This window comes from Balaenoptera musculus, chromosome 21 (genome assembly GCF_009873245.2).
Source record: "Balaenoptera musculus isolate JJ_BM4_2016_0621 chromosome 21, mBalMus1.pri.v3, whole genome shotgun sequence".
Taxonomy (NCBI): Eukaryota; Metazoa; Chordata; class Mammalia; order Artiodactyla; family Balaenopteridae; genus Balaenoptera; species Balaenoptera musculus.
The window spans coordinates 19,067,080-19,082,483 of NC_045805.1; the positions used below are offsets into that span (position 1 = coordinate 19,067,080).

The window sequence follows — 15,404 nt, forward strand, 5'->3', positions numbered from 1 at the left end:
CTCAATAAACATTTTTTTGAAATATTGACAATGTCAAAGAAATTGACATCCACGAAAAATCACAGAAAGTATATATTTCACAGGTCCCAAAATGGACACAAAAAATATAACGATGTCACAAGAACTATTATAACAATACGGATTATAACTGGTATTATAATAATACCAATGAATACTTATGATTATCTGCTCTGTGAAAGCACAGCTATATAAACTTATTCAATTTTCACCATAAATGTATGAGATAACGTTCTCCTTCATCCTGTTTTAGAGTTGAGGAAGACTGTGGCATAGTGAGGTTAAATAACTTGCCCCAAATCACGTAGCTAAATAGAGTAGATCTGGAATTTGAAGCCAGGTAGTTTGGCTCTAGAATCTGTGACTTTTTTCCCATGATGTGAAAATGCTAGAATTCATGAGCAAATCAACCATGATGGTATACATAACAAGAATCTTTCCAACCATTTTAAGGTTTAAATGATTCATTTAAATTGCTGAATTATCAAGGACAAAAATAATTCAGGAGAGAAGTAAATAAGAATATAGAGAATATAACAACCCATCTTGTTGACATCGAAGTGTACTCCTCAGGTGAATTTACTGGGTAAAATAGCATGCCAATATTAAAAATGAGTTATCAGAGATGAAAGAATTTTGCTAGTCAGTTAATGTTTCCTAAGAGATTGCTGTTTTAAGAAAAAGTATTGTAATATTAATGAAGAAGATTCAATGTTGGTTTTACATTTTCCAATTTTAACCTTTTAATTTACTGTATACAATGTAACAATATACTCACAGAGGACATACCAGATGCCAAGCACTGTTATACTGCTTTACAACTATGAACTTATTCAGTTCTAATAGATCTTTTTGAAAATCAGCTTACTGATGAAAAACTGAGATAAAATAACATGCCTGATGTCACAGCAAGTTCCAGAGGCAGGATTCAAAATCTTGGCAGCCATTCTTAGTGTCCAGACTTTACTTTCTATGCTCTTAAGATAAGAATCTTGTATATAATAATAAGTAAATTATCGTAAGAAATTAAAAATGTTTAGTTCATGTTCCCAGGAACAATGAGGATTCTATCATGGGTTTCTTAAATAAATAACACAGTGTTTCTTTATTGAATAGTTTTTTACTAGCTGATTTATACTCTATCTTTGAAGACCTCATCTTGCTTGTTTTTTCCTATGTTGTATGAATATAGCAAGTGATTTGGATGCAAAGAGTTTCTTCTGAGACATAATAATCTCAGTAACCAGTTTTCTAACAATCTCCTTAATCTGCCTCACCTAGTAGGTATTTTGAAATGTAAGAAATACAGTGTTTTGGGTATAGGTTTTGGAGACAGGCTGGAATATTTGATATGCCAGTGTCTCCCACAGTAAAAACAAAATGAAATGAACAAATGAACAAAATCTCTTCCATCTGATGTAAAAACAACCAGGGAAGACTATTCCCTTTGGTTAAATCAGTGCAATGTGAAGTCTGTGTAAACTTGTTGTAAGCATTATGACAGATGGAAAAGGACTCATTTAAATTTAAAAAACCTTTTGCCTTGCAAAGGAATTTTCTTAAGATAATTTGTATTCATATCTAAATAGCAGGAGCCTGAAGATTAAGCATTGCAATTGCCATTTATATTACAGAGAAAAATGCAATCTTGAGCAGGTTATATGAATTCCATTTCTTCATTTTTCTGAATCATCCTCTTCTTTGAACTATTATTTGGAAGATGGTGTTGCTTTTTGTCTTTTATGGGGTTTCTTCACTTTGACTGATGATAAAAAGTTGTCATTTCCTTTCGTCCTCATTATCATGTTCATTGTTCTCCTTAGTTGGGTGCTTTTTGGATGATGTTCTGTCCTGCAGACAGCTGCAGGACTCCCTCAGATCTGTTCAGGCATCAGAGCCCAATTAACAACGTTCTAACTATTCTTTTCATCTTAGATATGGGTAAATTAAGGTGTTTACCTCTGAGTAGCTAAGGATTGAGTGCATATTTTTAAGTGGGTCTTTACTAAAGATCACAAAGCCTATCTCCATATTACATATCTAATGAAGAGAAATAGAATATGACCAATTTTTATGTAAGAATTCATTTATTCATACTGCCCATGATTCAGTAGAGAGAGCATTCCATTTATAAAGTTACCATTGGAATCATGTAAACTATTAAACTTTGAACTCTTCACAACTGAATTGGGGAAAAGAAAAAAGTCCTAGACAATGGTGATTAGCCAGAGAAGAATAATCCGTATTCTTGAGACCATCTGGTTTCTCTCCATCGGCTTCTATTTGGTTATCATCGTCATTGTAGTAGTAAGAACTCTGGCTAATGTAAGCAGCAAAAAAAGGGACTTAAAGACTCTCTGGTCCCTCTGGTCCAATTAGTGGGAAGATTGGAGAGCCCAGCTTGAGAAGTAAAGTGCGCTAAGCACGCAGGCCCAAAGCCGCCTTCAGTTAAGGATGCTACTCATAGCACCACCCGCACGGGATCCTTGATAAGAAACTTTTCTCTGGACTCTCGTTCCCACCATTGCTGTGAATTGTTTCCTACCTATTCTAAAATCTTTGTCTTATTTTCTCAACACTCAGAATTCAGGCAGGATTGAGTCACTGGCCTGGCCTTCAGTTAGCAAGGGGCAGGAAGAGAAACCTTCTTGAACTTGCAGCCTTGTGGACCCTGGCTCCCCAGAAGATATATACTCACAGTGGGGGATTTACTAGCAACCAAAAGGGTTTCTAATGCTCTTTAGTCAAACTTTTTGGACCCATTTCAGTCATCATTACCATATTCACAGGTAGTACAGTGTTGCAAAGGATGATCAGTTAACAAACAATTTGGGTTCTAATTCAAACTCAGTCATTTACTATCCTGATGGTTTTGGCTAAGGAAGTTATCTTCTCTGAGCCTTTGTTTTCTCAGTTTTAAACTGGGATAATGTTATTCTGTCTAGAATGTAAGGTCATTGTAAGGAAGGATATGAGGTAACCTGTGTAATATTTCTTTCAATTTTTGTCCATTCAAAAAAAGTATTAAGGGCCTACTAGGTGTGAAACCGAAAGAAAAAAAAAAAAAAAAGTAACAATATGTGTCCTAAAGAATGTATTATTGTGGGAATTCCCTGGCAGGCCAGAGCTTAGGACTCCACACTTCCACTGCAGGGGCATGGGTTCGATCCCTGGTCAGGAAACTAAGATCCCATATATCGTGCAGCACAGCCAAAAAATAATAATAATAAAACAAAATAAAATAAAAAGTTAACATTAAAAAAAGAAAGTATTATTGTAAGGTATTTTAATTAACATTTTAATTAAAAATATACTGAGAATATGCATGTTCTTATTCTGTTTGAAAAATAGGACAAATAGGTGAAAAGTCAAACAACACTATGATAAATAAGAAATTTAAGAGAACAGAAAATTAATGCTAGGATATTCCTCCACCACCAATGCCTCTTCTGAGACATATTTCTTATCCTAATCCAACCACTTTTTTTGTGAGAGAGCTGGCATTCTCATAAAACCCCACCTCTAGGGGGAAATGAATGGTCAAATGTAACCAATCAGAACGCATTCCTGAAGCCTTTGAAGTTGGAACCATTTATAAAATATGTGCCTTGGTCAGAAAAACTCTTGTGTAGAATACATCAGTGTTGAATAAGGGATTCAGTGTATCTGTTAACTGGTGCTGGGGAAAACACTGAAAGCAGGAAAGGCAAATCCACATCCTAAGCAAGTGTTTATTCCAGTGAGGATTAAACATTCTTCCCTGGAAGAGGCCAGATTAGGTTTTAGTATCTGCCTCTGCTGTTGAAATATTGGAAACTCATTCGCAATATCCAGATCATCCTTGTTGAGAGGAAGCCCGTGTTGTTCAGCTCAGGAGTCACTTTCATCTCTTTTGCAATATGACTTGTACATGTACTAACGGGGGGGAAAAACTGGCTGGCTTTCACCAGAGGAAGTCATTTTGTCAGTCAGATTATTCGGTCTCCACAGTGGGTGCCCTCTAGTGGACATTTACACCAGAAATGAGTGTTTTCACACTCTTGCCCCTTCTGAAAGTTTCACTCATATATCATTTCCCCAGAATCACAGCTTTGCGACATTAATATTTGATTGTGCCCTGATCTCAAGAGTTTTCCTAGTGATGCAGGAAAGCTTTTGGATTACTATCCTGATAGGGAGGGGGAAGTTTCATTAGCTGCTATTTGACCCTTTCCACCTTAAGAGTTTTTGCTCCATAGATCAAGGAACCAATGTGCATTCATCCAATTGTTAAATATATCTATTCTCAATACACATTTGTGACTGGAGAAATAACCATAGGATGGGTCTGTAGCCCCTTAGGATCCACTGTGAAATGGACTTGGGCCAAGAATGGCATGAGCTCTGAGTCTCTATTTAACAGACACCAGTAAATCACCTTGGTTTATTGCCTTAGTAACCTCTGGAGAGGGCATCAAGGGAGGTTTACCATATAGTCTTTGTTGATAAACAGAATTGTGTTCTCCCCAAATTCATATATTGAAGTCCTAACCCCTAGTACCTGAGAATGTGGCTGTATTTGGAAATAGGGCCTTGAAAGTGGTGATTAAGGTAAAATGAGGCCTTAATCCAATATGACTAGTGTCCTTATAAGAAGAAGAAACTTGAATGAAAGACACCAGGGGAACGTGAGCATCAAGGGACAGCCAGGTAAAGGAGAAGCAAAAGGGCAGCTGTGTGCAAGCCAAGGAGAGAGGCCTCAGGGGAAACCAAACCTGCTGACACCCTCATCTTGGACCTCAGTCTCCAGAGCTGTGAAAAATAAATTTCTATTGTTTGAGCCACCCTGTCTATCTAACGTGGTGTTTTATTATGGCAGCTCAAACAAACAAACAGTCCTGGGTTAGTTTTCTACTGCTGCAATAACATATTAACAAATTTAGTGGCTTAAAAAGCATACAAGTTTATTTTCTTACAGTTCTCTAGGTTCGATGTCCAAAATGGATCTCACTGGGCTAAAATTAAGTTGTCATCAGGGCTGCATATACTTTCTCAACACTTTAAGGGAACATCTATGTTCTTGCCTTTTACAGCCTCTAGAGGGCACTCACAGGCTTTAGCCTGTGGCCTTTTTCCTCCGTCATCAAAACTGGAAACTTTTCCCACTGACCCTCTTCTTCTGCCTCCCTCTTCTACTTTTATGGATCCTGGTTATTACCTTGGACCCACTCAGATAATTCCAGAATAATTTCCCTAAGTCAGCTGATTAGCAACCTTAAATCCATGTGCAAACTTAATTCCCCTTTGCCTTGTAACATAACATTCTTCTGGGAATTAGGATGTGGATAGCTTTCTGGGGGAGGACATTATTCTACCAACCCTAAGTCCTATCACCAGCCATGGGTTATTCTTAAAAAGTAGTGGATTTTTTAGCTATCACAGTTCTGGAAATGGGTATGATATTGAAACCTCCACAGTAACGAGAGTTAGGTTTCTGCCTAACAGACCCAGACATTTTCTGCTTATATAGGTCAAGTAGCCCTTAAGAGACCACCAACATCCCCAGATAATAAGTATTTATTTCATTTCTAGACAATTAACATGAAGAACCAACTCTCCTTCCTTTCACAAATCTCCTGCTGGGCTGCCCATTTGCCAGACCTCATCAGAAGCCAGAGATCAAGAGAGCTATGTGCTTCAGTGCAAAAAGTCAACCTCTTGGGGAAAATAGAAGGGTAGAGAAAGGTGGAGAGTGGATCTGGAGTAGTAAATGAGAAAAATTTAAGCCCACCATCTCTCACCATCAAATCCATTATCAAGTCCCATTAAATTTGCCTTTTAATATCTCTCTCCACCTCTCCACTTTACCACTGACACCACCCAAGTCCAAGCTGCCATCAACTTTCCCCGACACCATTGCAGTAATTTCCTAACTAGTCGACTTGCACTCAACCACACTGCCCACATCCAGTTTGTTCTCCACGTTGCACTCAGTCAACTTTTAAAATCCAAATATGTCTCATTCATCCCACTTCAAAATCATTAATGTCTTTCCACTGCTGTTTGTTTTTTTTTTAATTTATTTTTTTTGGCTGCATTGGGTCTTTGTTGCTGCGTGCGGGCTTTCTCTAGTTGCGGTGAGCGGGGGCTACTCCTCGTTGCGGTGCGCGGGCTTCTCATTGCGTTGGTTTCTCTTGTTGCGGAGCATGGGCTCTAGGGCACACGGGCTTCAGTAGTTGTGGCACGTGGGCTCAGTAGTTGTGGCTCGTGGGCACTAGAGCGCAGTCTCAGTAGTTGTGGCACGTGGGCTCAGTAGTTGTGGCTCGCAGGCTCTAGAGCGCAGGCTCAGTAGTTGTGGCGCATGGGCTTAGTTGCTCTGCGGCATGTGGGATCTTCCCAGACCAGGGCTCGAACCCGTGTTCCCTGCATTGGCAGGCGGATTCTTAACCACTGCACCACCAGGGAAGTCCATCCACTGCTCTTAAGATAAAGAAAAACTCCTCAGTTCATGGCCACCTACCCAACACTCAGCCTTAGCTGGAACCTTGCTTGCCACTTTTTCCATTTTTACCCCGGCCACACTGGCCTTGCTCTGGTCTTTGACACTCTTCATGTTCCTGTCTTTTTCAGGCATTTGGATGCACTGTGTTCTGCACCCAAGACTGTCTTTCCCCCTTTTCAGCAATTCAGTTTCCACTCCCTCTTTGGATGGTAAGTGTCCTTTTCTGAGTTGTCAGACTACATAGACATCCACTATTGCTTTTTGCCTCACTACACTTTTATTGTCTTTCCTGTGCCCCACGGGAGATGCCAGGAACTACATTGCTCAGAATCACCTTCCCCAGACGATTCCTGGTTCGAGTCGGCTAAGGAGTAGTGTTTTCAAGAGATTTGGAAATCAGAGAGAGAGCCCTTTATTCTCTGAAAGCTAATGGAGGCAGATCAAACAGCAAAAGATCTGAGCTTTGGAAGCACTCCTGGAAATCATCAGCCATAGCTTCTGAAGATATGGGAGAAAATGGAGATGTAGAGATGAGTAATTATGTGCGTTCATGAAAACTAAGGATCCAAGTGGCATAGCGGAAAGAACATCATAGAATATAGATTCTAGTTCATGCTCTGTCACCGGCCAGGTGTCCCTCGATAAAGTTTTTGAAGAGTCTTTAAGTTCTCTCATTTTAAAATGAAGAATTTTTTGCTATGAGTAGGAAAGAATATGGCACATGTGAAGTTGCTATAAAGTGAGTGATACTCAATTTGCTGCAATTCTCTTAGCTGTGGTAGAAAGTTCTGTTCTCTTTTGAGACCCTAGGCTGACATCTCATAATGATTCCAGGAGACTTCTGGATAACAATTTACTTAAGGAGGGAATTCCCTGGTGGTCCAGTGGTTAGGACTCCAGGCTCTCACTGCTGAGGGTCCAGGTTTCATCCCTGGTTAGTAAAATTCCACCAGCCGTGTGGTGTGGCAAAAAAAAAAAAAAAAAAAAAAAAATAGAAAAAGAGGAAGAATTTGCTTAATGAAATTTGCTCAAACTCAAATTGACAATTTTACCACATTTAAGCTTATTTAAACTACATGGGTCTGTCACTCTGAAGCCAAACTTCCCTAAATTCAGGTCATTCATGTTTTAAAAATATCACTTAAAAATATCACAATCACTTTTTTCCTAATTGGCATTTTTGTGTCTCTTTAATAAGACATGAATCACGAGGAAGGAGTGATTTCTTAATGTTGCTTGAGGGAAATTAGTCACTAGTATTTTGTACATACTCTACCCCCCCTTACCCCTCACCACTTCCCTAACTATCCAAGGAACCGGTGACTTTTAGGGCTGGCACACACTTTCTTGACTTGCAGCATGTCTTTTGTTGAAAACTGGAGTGGATATGTCAGGTCAGGTATAGGAACTGAGGTAAACAGCATGTTAGTGTGAGGTTTTATGGTAACTTCGCTAGGAGTTGGGCTGTGTTTAATATTTGCTGCAGCTGGAGCTGTCAGAGGCTAAAATTTCCTCCAGTGTCTGTTTCTGTCTCCTCTGTAGTTTGGGGGTTTCCCTACAAACTTCCCTTAAAAAAAGAACTTTGCAGGTCTTTCAGCTGTAATCCACTCTTATCCTACTGGAGCCCAAGAGGCGGTAAGGTATGGGGAGGGGAAGTGTTCTATAACTGATTAAATCCCAGTCTTTCACTGGGCCCTGTCCCCGACCGTGACCTTCCCAAGGGTTTCTTAGCTCCTCCCGCTCCCCCTTCAGTAGGGCGGGAAGGAAGCTGGAGGAGGGTAACTGCCCGTCAGCGGCCCAGGTGAGATAAGGCCCTGGTGAGATAAGGCCCGGTGAAGGCCTTCCCCTGGAGAGTAAGCCTTTAATATGGAGAATGCTCCGGGGGAGGGGGGACATTTCAAAATGGTTACTTTCCCCTCCCTCTGCCAGAGGCGCCAGTTGAGGTTTTGAGTTTTCTTGGCTCTTCGCTGTAAGAACCTGCTGGGGTTCCTGGGGATAAAACCCAGGAAGTTTGGGGTTCCCCCCTGAGACTGCGTCCCCAGGAGTCCCTCACTCTCACACTGGCCCTCACTCAGCCTCCAGCAATTCGTCCAAATTACAACGTAAGTGTTCTCGCTGGTTTAGGATTCTAGCGGCTCTGCTCCAGGTAAGTGGAACTCAGCTGTGAGTTTTTGTGTTTACCTCTCTAAAGTTTGCCCTGAGACCTCAATTCTCTGCCAGCTCCAGGAAGAGTCACTGATTTTCAGTGTGTTCCGGTTTTTTTCTTATTGTAGGGACTTACAGGCTCTTTAGATATCTGCACTTTGTTTTTTTTTTTAAAGGATTTATTTATTTATTTATTTGTTTGTTTGTTTATTTATTTATGGCTGTGTTGAGTCTTCGTTTCTGTGCGAGGGCTTTCTCCAGTTGTGGCAAGCGCGGGCCACTCTTCATCGCGGTGCGCGGGCCTCTCACTCTCGCGGCCTCTCTTGTGGCGGAGCACAGGCTCCAGACGCGCAGGCTCAGTAGTTGTGGCTCAAGGAACCAGTTGCTCCGTGGCATGTGGGATCTTCCCAGACCAGGGCTCGAACCCGTGTGCCCTGCATTAGCAGGCAGATTCTCAACCACTGCGCCACCAGGGAAGCCCTGCACTTTCTTTTAAAAACCATATGGTTTTTGAAACAGTATGGTAAAGTGCGTTTCTCCAAGGAAAGTAAGTATTTTAGTCCCTCTACCTCACTGAGTGTGGATTATATTATTTTATAATTATATGTTAAAACATAGAAACATAAATTTAGACCTAAATTCCATAGGTCTCTAGTTCTAACCAACTTTTGGTTACAAATATATTTTACAAATATAATGCATTTGTAAATTAAGTTAAAAAACCCTACAAAAATGCTAAAACTTTAATCAACTGTGTCACTTTAGGATCCTGTGGGTGAACCAAAACATTTTTCATAGGCTTAGCAGAAGGAAGATACACTTAGTTCTGATTCTGTACGTAGTCTGTTTATGTATTTTAACTTCAATAATACTTTGGCAGGAAACTTCTGTTCATATAAAGTTATATAAAATGATGCTGATAACATCAAAGTTTTTCTTATGATCATCAATCAAAAGCTCTGCTAGGATGCAATTTTTCAATGCCAATTTTGATGAGGTATCTTTTAATAGTTGTATAAAGGCTTTATATTCACATGGAGAGATGTGTCCAATGCAACATTATTAAAACTTTTAATTATTAAAACAGTAAGTAGATAGTAAGAATTACTATCTATTACTTTGAGTCCAGAATAGGAAAAAATATTATCTTTGTGCAGATTTATCATGTAAATATATGGTATCATGTACCTTGTAACTAATGACCTGTTGGAATTTTAGACATTCAAAAGTATCACTTTATGAGTATAAAATGTATCTTCCTTTGAGTTCAGCTTGCATTCTTCTACCACAATGAGCGCTGAGAGACTCAAGTCAATTCTTCCAACCCATTTCTTTATTTAACCGTGAAACTTTATTTGAACATTGGGCATAATGTTACATAATCTTTAATCTAGACAAATATGTCCATAAGCAACAAAAACGAAGTCATGGAATCCCATAGCAGTAACTGATGATAAAGCAGCTATTCTGATGATCTGGAATATGCCCATGTTTGTAGTTTGTTTTCAATAGATCATCTGTGCTAACGGCCCCTGATAATACACACACTGATCTCAGACTGAGAAAAATGTGTTTGGCCAAGTTTTGAAATCATACTTAATTGTATTTGAATACCAGCCCTGATGACTCATAGCTCTATGATCTTGACAAGTTTACTTAATATCTAAGCCTCAATTTCTTAATCAGGAAAATGATCTGACAAAGTTGCTGTGAATTCAGATGAATCAATGGATGTAAAAATCCATTCCCTCCCTCTGTTCTTTCCATGAATCATTAGCTTGACCTGAACATTTTCTGCCTGGTTCCCTGGTAAGGTATCTTACAGAGAGTAAGACCTAATAGATAATATCATATAATATAATACATTATATGATATTCTATACACACAGAGATTTTTTTGTTTTAAATGAATGATTAGGTTGACTGAAGAATGTGGAAGCAATCAAATAGAGAAGTGGTTAGCATTGTGGAAATAAAGATATATACATAACAATATTACAGAGACATCCTTGAAATATAGCCCACTCTGGCAGAAATGGACCTCATTAGGGTAGAAAGCTGGTGGCTTCACTTGTTATTTCCAGAGTCTGACTTTTCTAATCATGTAATATTGACAGGGCTATCCAAATTTAGCAATATACCTAGGGGTTCTTAAACTTTAGATTTTTGTCTTTTAAAGACCCCCAAAGGACCATAGTCTATAATAAGATGTATATAGAAACAGTTATAAAGGAAAGAGAGTGAGTTCTGATGTTAGTCTCCAGTTCCTCTTCACGAAGAATTTGGTGAACTAGTGTGGGTAAGGAATAGCCTTCATGCTGCTCCAGCTTGGGTCCACGTCTGTGATCCTACACTTGTCTAAAGCTGCCTGGCCAGCATTTGTGCTGCCAGCTTCAACACCTCTGTTACTACTGTTGTTAGCCTTTGCAGTAATGAGAATGGCTGTGGGACACTGCTACTTTCTTTCTCTCAAGCACTTTGCACTCTTCCTGCATTCTCTCTACCAGGCATGTTATCTCCTGGGGGGGGGTAGTGTTCTGTGGTGCCCATGGGCAAGGCAAGGTCATTTTGACCATCTTTTGGTAGAAAGTAGGATCCCTCCCTGTTTGGAGCACCAAGAAGTATCCATGGAATATAAATTAAACACCTTCCCCCAAAAGAATCGATCTAAAAATTAGCTCATGCATGTAATGTTGTGTGTTTTTTATTATACGTGTCCTACTGGAACTTGAATGTGATTAAATAAATGAGATTAAAAGTGTAAAACTCTGACAGGGGTAGAAGATGAAGGTCATTCCTTTGCTCTGATTCCATGCCTGAGACCCCTTTCCTGTATTATACTCTTGGGGAAATAAGTAACTTTAAGTGCTCAAAAGAGATCGATAGATAATGCTAACATCACTATAGACAGAGCTGAAGTGAGCAGTATGGGATTACTACTTTTCCTTAGTAGGAATCCTTTCCTCCTGTGTTTTGTGTTTGAAGCTAGAGATAAGGGATATAGGGAAAAGGATTAAGAAAAACAAATCACTTAAACATGGAGTCTTCCCTCAAGGTTATATAGTACGAAAGAGATCATGAGAATTAGTGGAAGATAATGAGATTAATAGAAGATAAATAATAATGAGAATGTTATAGAAGGCAGACATATCTTATAAAAAGGAAAAGATCAGTCCGCCATACATTATGTACCCTGTTACAATAACTCCGTTTCTTTTTCATTTTACTTCTCTTTTTCTTTTGTGAAGTCCTAGATGGGAAGAGGAATGAGTTATCTGACAAATTTAGATTTTGCACACTTGTGCACTGAGGAGAGTACTATTGAAATACATTGTTAAGAAAGATTTCCAACATACAAATGTGTCATTTCCTTTCTTCATGTGCCCTGCTGAAATATTATGTGATAAAGATTTTAGGTTTCAATTGTTAAGAGAGGGAAGTGGATAAATCAGTGCTGCCGTCTTTAGGACACACGGTAAAAGAAGTTTACTTATGCTTTTCCCAAATTGCTTCTATTGAGTGTATGTGTCTACTCTGTGTGTTTGTGTGTGTCTAAACGTATGTGTGTATGTGATATGTAAGAGATATATACATATGTGATCAATAATTTGTGGTAGAATTTTTTTATCCTATCCCTAATTATTTGATTTGATTGTTTCAGTGATAGAGATTTCTGCTAGATTTTCTGTGGGTGAAAAATGTATATGTGTGCTGAACTAGCAAGAGATTTTTGGCATATAATTGTGCATATTTTATTAAAAATTATTGACTTTATTCAAAATATGACTAAGTATATTTTAATTAGTCTCATCTTCTTAGTTTTTACATAATACTTTTGACTTTGATACTTCATATTGTCTTTACTGCTCATATAGCAAATCTTGGTTGGGCATCGATTATGTGCACTTCCCTGAACTAGATATAGGGAAAGGATACGAAAAATAAAATACAGTCTCTGTCTTCAGGAAGATCATGATCTAAGGCAAATTGGCATAATATAATTTGAGCACTGTAAGGGTGTGAAAGTGCTCTATATAACTACCGTGGGGATACAGGAGAGGCCACAACTACTTCAAGAGGAGAAAGAAAAATCTTCATGCAGGTGTTAGAATTTAAGTTCATCTTGAAGAATGATTAAGATTTACACGACATAAAAAATGGGGGTTAGGCTTCTCATTGGCAATGTGAGAATACTGATAGAAAAGTCATAAAAGTGAGATTATAAATGTTTTACACAGGGTTTAGGAGCTGTTGTTCTGGTAGTACACTGCCTACCTTCAGGCCCCAGCTCCCCCTCTCCCTAGTTGTGTTACATTAACTAGGTACTTCAGTGTTTCAGCTCTTGGTTTCCCAACCTGTAAAATAGAGAAAATACCTCATGGTGCTGCTGTGAGGATAAAATAAGAAGAGTTCATGTTAAAAAAAAAAATTGGTGTTTTAAAATAATGGTGATTCATTTATTGGTGGCTGTCTATGTACCAGACAATTTACAAAAATTATTTTTAATCCTCACAATAATTCTTTAAATTGATATTATAACCATATATATGGTTATATATATATAGTCATGTGTATGTGTATATATATATATATGTATATATATAAAGAATCTGCAATCAAATAAATTAAAATATTTGCCAAAGATCACATAGCAAGGAAAGGACACAGCCAACATTCAAATCTAGACCTCACATTAAAGAATTGAAGCTCTTTCTCCTTCACTACAGAGGATGAATATGAGTAGCATCAGGGACAATATGGATGTTTCCAGGCCTTACCTTAATCCCTCTTATGGATGTGTTCTGTAAGTGTAGAGCTACTGGTTTCACAAACATGTTAACTTTATGTTCACTTCATGTGGGTTTTTAACTGTTCACAAAATCAGAGTTTTTGTTTTTAAATAATAAGATTACAAAGTTATTATTTACCCCAAATCTTAACGGTGAAATTAACATTGAGAGTTGGAGGATAAATTCAAATAAGACATAGTCTTAGAAAAAAGAATGTGCATTAAATTATATTACGTAAAAGAGTTTTTTCATATCTCTGTAAAGAAAGATACCCTGGGGAATGTATGAGCAATTGATATGAATAAATAAAAACTCAAGAAGAAAAATAAATAGTAAAAAATAACATGGAAATAGTCTTTCCACACTAAAAGTAAAAAAAATGCAAATGAAAGCCACCTTAAGGTATCATTTAACTCTTACTAAAATCTAAATAATTCTAAAATAAACATTGTTATTGAATAGTGGTGAATTTGGTTAAAACATAAGTGACTGGAATCTTTGTAAATGTGTACGATCTTTTTAAAGAGCAGTCAGACAGTAGATACTAAGAAGTTTGAGATAGTCTTCCTGTCACCTGGTAGTTCAACATATAGTGAATTATCCTAAAGAAACATTTCGAAAGAAGAAAGCTAAGTTATGAAAATATTTACAGCATCATCATCTATATTAGTTAAACATTGCCCTCCAAAGAACAGGGAACATTTTTTTAAAAAGAATTATAGGAAAATGGCTGCATAAATAAGATACATATATTTGATGAATTATTATGTAGCCCATCATTTTAAATTTGAAAAAATAGTTCAAAGTATGAAGTTATTGATATGATTTTAAGGGAAATGCATAAGACCAAATGATAATGTACACTATGGTATCAATTTGTAACATGGATACACTCAATGTTTTTCTTCTATTAGGGTGATGGGATGATAGAAGTTTTGTCCCAACTTATCTTTAATAGTGTTATAATGTTTTTATAATAAAAACAGGAAAAAAGAAGAGTGTGTTTTCAAACAGAAAAACACTGAAATTCTTTCATTGTTTTTCCTGTTGTAGCTTCTCTAAACTTTTCACCCACTTCATGAAAAGCTGATAGTGCAGAGATGTGTTTCACTTCTCATGAGAACATGCTTTCGGTAGCCTATACAAACTCAAACGATTTCATAATTCTTTGTCAGTGCATTGACATTTGTTAGGAATAACTTTATGTGAAGTTACTTTTTCTCTTAACTTTGGAAAAGGCATTTAAAGGCACACTTGGATTATGTGAATTGTTCACTGGCTGATAACAAAACCTCACATGTGTATATTCTCTAACATTACCAAAAAATTTATACTGATAGAGTAAGGAACAGAAGGAATCTGGTAAGTCTCACGAGTGCCTTTGAGGCAAAAGTGGGAACCTTGGTGAGATTTTTTGTTTCAGTTTCCTATTTACACACAATTCAGAGAAAAACCTTTTATTTCCCAAAGTGTAGCAGAATTTTTTATATTTCTGCATTAGTGAAATGCAGGCTTTTCTTGAGGCATAACCCCAGGTATAAAATCCAGTCATCTTGCAAAATATTTTGTCTTTCATTTATTCATGGAATTTCTCCTAGTGATGAACACATGCTAAGTGGCAGGAACTCTCTAGTCATTGAACCAAAGAGATAAAAACTCCTGAATCATGGATCTAACTTGGACAAAAAGAGACAGACAATAGACAAGATAAACAAGGGAAATGTATTTCATGTTAGACGGTGGTAAGTTTGGGGCTGGAAATCAAGGCAGGAAGGAGAAGAGGAAGTGAAAGAGGTAGGCTGCCATTTTAAATCTGACGCTGGAGAATGGTCTGTCTGAGCTAGTGAGCTTTTAGTCAGGACCCGCGTGAGATGAGAGAGTGTTCACATGTTTTGAGCAGAGGAGTGATATGGTCTGACTTACTTTTTTCAGAGGAATATTCTAGAGGCTGTGTGGAAAGTAAAATGGAA

At 37.8% G+C, this 15,404-nt stretch overlaps 1 protein-coding gene across 9 annotated transcripts in view; it reads left to right on the plus strand.

Moving 5' to 3' along the window:
• Positions 1-15,404, plus strand: part of MSR1 (macrophage scavenger receptor 1) — a 163,635-nt gene that overhangs the window by 85,364 nt on the left and 62,867 nt on the right. Inside the window, exons 1-2 of one of the 9 annotated variants that reach the window (XM_036838985.1) lie at positions 7,919-8,134; positions 8,575-8,645. The exons of 2 other annotated variants lie outside the window; for them this stretch is intronic. The gene's annotated coding sequence lies outside the window, so the exon portion shown is untranslated. 6 more of the 9 variants (XM_036838983.1, XM_036838988.1, XM_036838986.1 and 3 more) reach the window with 6 other exon arrangements.